We start from the raw sequence: 6,317 nt of genomic DNA, 5'->3' as shown, positions 1-6,317 counted from the left end.
AAGGACACACAGATAATAAATGGTGCAACTAGGATTTGAATAGTGAATAATGCTTTACCAGGCGATCAGACTCCAGCTTGAATGTCCTGTACACCATGCCACCTTCCTAACCTTGCAACTGACCAGGCCCACAGTCTTGCTTCTTACACGACAGGTCACTGAGGTCCAAAGAAGGGAAGTTCTTTTTTTTTTTTTTTTTTTTTTTGCACTTTTCAACAGGCTTTGTTGGGGACTTGTTTCTCCTGTCCAACATACAGTAAGCAGGAGTCACACACGGTTACTTGTCGACATGTGGACCTGCCCCTCACTTTCTGTGGGGGGATGAGGGGAGGGCTAGCGGGGAGGGCAGGCCATGGCAGGGGGTTGGTCCCTTTCCCCACCTCCTTTTGTAAACTTTCTCTTAGTAAAATTTCTCCTTAGTCCTGTCTGTCTGTCTGTCTGCTCCCCTGTCGCATGCTAAGGAAAGGGACTAGGAAAGGGGCTCCCTCTCCCACAAATAAGGTCAAAGTTAATACAGCATCGACAGGCCGGGGCAGGGATGGGGGGCATCAGATTCGTTTTCTGCTTCCTTCTCCGGCACCCTAGGGAACTGAGAGGGGTGGGGCATCACTACAGAAAGATATATTAATAAGTTAAAGTAAATTAAGGGGGAAAAGGCTGGAAAATAAAACTAAAGGCAGCAGCAGCAGCAGCTTTGTGTCCCGTAACCCCCCCAACCTCCCCACCCCCCTCGAATTCTTGCCCAGCAGAGTCAAGACAAAGGATAAGTGATTAGGCTGTTAGAGGCAGCGAGTATATGCATGTTCATGGGAGGACTGAAAGCAAAAGACAGGGCAGTGGACACCTGAGACACAGGAGGGAAAAGTCGGCTTCCATCTTCCATTTGCTAGCCGCACCCCCCCCCCCCCCCCCAAAAGCACCATAGAGGCAAGGAGTTTGGTTAAGGGGAAAAAAGGACTGGAAGAATGAGCAGAGCACAGAGATGACAATGTTGGATGTGCTGGGGGGGCGGAGGGAAGGAAGCAACAAATATTGGAGAAAATGGGAGAGAATTCCCACCCTCCCTCAAGTCTAGACTCCCTAGAGTAGGGGGTAGGGAGAAGAAAGGTACCCCAACCGCCAATCTTTCACTGCTAGGATAGGGTTTGGTCACCAAATGCAATGAATTAGAAGGGATCCTACCGGGAAGGTGCAGAGGAGGAAATAACAGGGCAGGCAGGGGCACATTACTCACTTAGGTACCCCATCCAAACCTTCCCCTTGAGCCTGAAAGTAGAAAAAAATAGGCAGGGAGGGAAGAAAACTTGGTGCTGAGGGAGGCAGGAGAAGGTGGTGAGGGCCTAACGGGAAGGGGATTACTTCCTGCCATCACTGCTCATCCTCTCCAGACATCATTCTGTTTGTGCTTCATGTTTTCAAAGTCCAAGTCTGTCCCAGCCATGCGCTTATAAATATCTTTGATGTCGTTGCAGGTTGTCTCAAAGTGAGTGGTGGCATTATAAGAACAGGAGCAGAAGACCTGGCTTTCCAGTCCATTGTCGGTTGGTTCATACAAGTCACTGATGGCCACAAACTTTTGGTCAATGGGCTCCAAGAGCTCCAGCGCTGGCTCAATCTTCTTCTCAGGTTCTGCTGTCTCCACCGTGGTGCTGACAATAGCAATGTACTTTCCCTGGGCAGCCACATTATGGGCCTAGGAGATCATGCACACATAGATGTCTGATTTCCGGTTGACCTGATTTTGGGGAATGATGATTTGGCAGGAGTTGGCATCATTGGTGTTCTTGATGGGGTGGCTGAGAATACAGATGACTCGGATGACCTGGCCAGCCTTTCGAATGCAGTCAGGGATGTAGCTGGGGTCACAGATCAGCTGCTTGTAACAGGCCACCTCCCCCCTCTGACTTCACCCCTACTACCTTTCCATTCTCCATGATGTTATCATCCACAGGTTTGTTCAGCATGTATATCCCACCATAGATGGCACTCAATCTTGCAAATCCCTGGGGGAGCTTGCCGAGGCCATAGAGAGGGTACAGGTATGGGCTCTTCCCATACGGGGCCAGAGACTCGCTATACAGTTTGATGCGGTTAATGGTCTTGAGACAGGGCTGGTCCAAGTAGTCATCAGTTTGGTAGAGTGCCAGAGCATGCTGAGTGAAGTCAATAACATCTTGGCCCAAGTCAAACATTTTATACGCATCTCGCATGGTTGTGGTCTGAGGATCAACACCCTCAAAGCTCTTGGGGTTATTCTCATTGAAGTTTGCCACAAATACCAGAAACTTTCTAAATCGGCGTTTCTTGAACATGCCCATCAGGTTGGAGTCCAAGGCCTCAGTCTCAGTAGATAGCACCTTGTAGATCTTGCCCCCGTTGTAGACAAAGCTGCCTTCCACCACTTTGAAGTCTAGGTAACGAGTCACTTAGGTGTACAGCAACATCTTCACCAACTGGCCATTGGCCATGAGGAATTTGGGGATCAAGTCAACATTCTGGTCTCCACCCCTGCCCAAGCTTTCAGGAGGCCCTTCAGACAGGTCAAACCGTTTGAACAGCTCTTCCAGGGGTGTGATAGAGGAGTTTTCACCCCCATAGTAAGGATTGCGATCCATGTGCAACACTTTCTTCCCGTTCACAGACATGATGCCAGAGAGAGTACATTCCATGAGGCCCATGCCCAGCACGATCACGTCGTGCTCCTCGTCCATGGCTCTGCTAGATGGTCTCTGATGGTCTCCGCTTTCCAGCTTCACTGACACCACTGCTGTTGCTGCTGCTGCTCAGGTAAGTTCTTTAAAGACAAAAATTCAACATTCTTGGATTATCAAAGATTTATCATATTTTATTGAAAATAGAGAATAGATTTAGCCCTTTCAGTCGTGTTCCTAAGATCTGGGATGGGCTTAACTATTAAAACCAGAGTTTTTACCCCTATTAATCTGTCTCAAGAAAAGAGTATTATAAATCTTGAAAATATTTAAAATATATTCTAGTTCTTACAGTGCTCTTTTAATATTATAGTGCTCAAGTCATTCCAGATATTTGAAAGAAATAACTAGGTAAATCAATTGTTCCTGATTTTCCTGGTCAATAGAACCAGTGTTCTCTCAATACATGCCTATCTGTAATTTAAGAAAATCCAACATCTGAAAATCAAAATGGATTTAACTAATAAACTAAGTGATTATTGTTCATATCCATTCATTCAACGAGCATTTATTAAGCACTTGTGTGTAGAACATTCTACTTGTTACTGTTAAGATACAAAAGTTTAGATGTAAATTATCCTCATGAGAATTACAGTCTAGCAGAACGATATGACACATACACAAACCGCTTTTGTGCACAAGATTGCATGGTGAGTGCATTAGACTCTTTGTGACTTTAGAGGTGGTCTCATGTTGGAGACATTTGTTATGAAGTATCTAAACTTAGCAAGTTCCATTAGGTTTTTTACCAAGACTCATTTTACCCACAACTTCAGAGAAATCTGAGTACTACGTAAAGGGTAAGTTACAACTACTTGTTGAAAAATATATAAATAAACATATACATATGAAACTTTATGTAGGATATTTACTTTTTAAAAGGCTATTTTAGTCAGGTCCATGTTCCTCACTGACCTACAAACATGCCATATCCTTCTGGCTTCTGAGTCTTATCTCACATTAGTTACTTCTGGGAATAGATTTCCTCCTGCATTACTTAATAGCGCGGAGGACAAAATAATGGGCTAAGAGTAGAACCCAGGTGTCCTCACTTCCATTCTTTTTCTATTATGCCAGCATTGTTGGACACCTCTAGTAGCTACATCATTCCTTCTTATTTTAACGGGAAAGCAGTCTCATGACATTGGTTATGCCAAGAACTAGCTGTGTGTCTCTCACAAAGACGATCAATTATTTCTTCTTATTTGTTATTCAGACGTTTCAGTCAGGTCCAACTCTTCGTGACCGCATTTGGAGTTTTCTTAGCAAAGATACTGGAGTGATTTGCCATATCCTTTTTTAGTTCATTTTAGAGAAGAGGAAACTGAGGCAGACAAGGTTAAATGACTGCCCTCCAATCACTTCTATGGCTCTTGATTCTCTCATCAATAAAATGAGGGGTTTGGACTAAATAACTTTAAAGATCTAATATTGTGAATAATGACTGGAGTTTATTATTCTACTTTTTTGCGTATATTCATAAAGTATATTCCATTTTTATGTATTTTACTCTATTTTAAGAATATTCAGTACAAAAAGCCTTGTTCTAACACAGTGAACATTGTTTAATCAGTGATTCGTCAGCTTTTGTTAAGCATTCATTACATGTAGCCAATAATTTTTCCTAGACCATATTTTTAAAAGCAAACTATGACAGCTAGGTGGCATAGTGGATAGAGCACTAGACCTGAAGCCAGCAAGACCTAAATTCATATTCAGCCTCAGACACTAGTTTGTGACCCTGAACAAATCATTTCATGTTTTTCAGCCTCAGTTTCCTCATCTGTAAAATGAGGATAATAATAGCAGAGATTTCTGTGAGGACCAGATGAGATAACATATTCAAAGTACTTTGTAGACTTAGTGTGCTATATAAAGGTCAGCTATTATTATTACTTTAAGACTTTCTTTAATAGCAGATCTAGATAACCATCTCTCTTCAATCACCAACACTCAGGGCTTGGCTAATTTCTAATTAATGAACATTTGGATAAGTCTTGAAGTAAGTATTTGCAGTATTCTTAAAAAAGAATTTTTAAACAGAAATATGTAGAAAAATTAAAGCTGGAGTACTAAAATATTGGGATTTAAAATGGAAAGGTCCCTTAGAGATCATCTATTCCAGCCTCCTCATTTTATAAAAAGAATTTAAAAGACAAATTGTTTTCAAGTTGGATAGAAGCATCTTATTTAGATGAATGTGACCTCTTAATTAAAACCATTCTAATTTTTCCAGATAATAATACTCACCTAATTAGAGAACATAGATCTATAATTAAGATCAATACATGTGACTGTTGAGAGGGTCCTTAGTGGCAGGCATAGCAGGTTTTCTGTACTAGAGTGGAAACTTTGAGATGATAAGTTGGTGTTTAGTAGTGAAACAACTGGAAATCATCACTAGTTTTGGAAGAGGAATGATATGGCCAAGATTTGACTTAGGTCAAAGTGAATGACCAACAGTAAGACATGTAGTGTTGAGCTCTCCAAAAAAAAATTACTCATGACACATTTTTAAGTTTAATCTGCATTATTAATATTTTTCTATCACTTTAAGTGTAGACAATCAATCAGTAATTCAGTCCCTTATTTATTTCCAAATTTCCAAGGTATAAATGCTCACAAGGAAAATTTAAAAATTGACTAGCAAAGAGCTGGCTCCAGTATACCCCTAGTGTATGTGTGTGTGGTTTAATGAATGTTGAAGGAAGGCTATCCCACATTCAGATAAATACACATCTCTCCCACTATTTGAAATTGGGAGCATTAATAGTCATTCCTTAAGGGATGGGAAGGTAACAGATTAGCAAGCTAACCCATTATCGAAGATAATTTTGCCTAATTAATCCCTTACCACCTATTTTCACCAAATGGAAAATCTGAGCCCTGAAGGAATAGGACATAGATTTTAGGAGGAGAACCTGGGTAGTAAGTAACATGAGACCTTGTCCAGGACAAAGAAGAGGTTAGTGAAAAAAGAGAAGAAAAACCTCAAAGGCCTCTTTAAAAAGTCTTGCCTAAGACTTGCCTAAGCCATTGGCCCTAGCTATGACAACTGAGGATGGTGATTCTTAATTCTGTATATAAGATGAGTTGGAGTAAGGAAGGACTACAGAGAGGCCCATCAGCAAGAATGCTGTAGTGGTCCAGGAATGAGATAGTTAATGTTAGGACCACTGACAGAGCTGTGGGAATGCTAAGCAATGGGGAGGGGGAGAGGTGTATGTGTGTATGGGGGGACTAGCAAAGAGGAAAACTAGCAAAGAGGAAAAGTTGGCTGAACTTAGTGATGAACTACACAAAGGAGAGGAAGGAACAAAAGATACTTTCAAGATTGAATGTCTGGAAAACCACACTCAAGGTATTTCTGTCTTCCTAATTTGGTGATTACTTAGCATTTGTGAAGGGGCAAGAAGTACTTTGGGAGATTTAGGGGTATAGCTTGGTAATTACAAGCATGATTTATAATTTAGAAATATTTGTACAACTCCGTCTTTCCTTAGGCTTAGTTTTTTGCACTGTTATAGAAATGTTTACATAAATGTAATGAAGGTAGAATTGAAAAGGCAAACTGAATCCAAGAGAAATAATTACCATAATCCATTT

At 41.3% G+C, this 6,317-nt stretch overlaps 1 pseudogene; it reads right to left on the bottom strand.

Moving 5' to 3' along the window:
* Window positions 1-1,101: 1,101 nt before the first annotated feature.
* Window positions 1,102-2,711, bottom strand: LOC140498631 (rab GDP dissociation inhibitor alpha-like; annotated as a pseudogene).
* Window positions 2,712-6,317: the final 3,606 nt, after the last annotated feature.

The sequence above is a fragment of the Notamacropus eugenii genome, chromosome 4 (genome assembly GCF_028372415.1).
Source record: "Notamacropus eugenii isolate mMacEug1 chromosome 4, mMacEug1.pri_v2, whole genome shotgun sequence".
Lineage (NCBI taxonomy): Eukaryota > Metazoa > Chordata > Mammalia > Diprotodontia > Macropodidae > Notamacropus > Notamacropus eugenii.
Note: the sequence above shows the minus strand (reverse complement) of the source record. Positions and strands in the feature narration are given on the sequence as shown.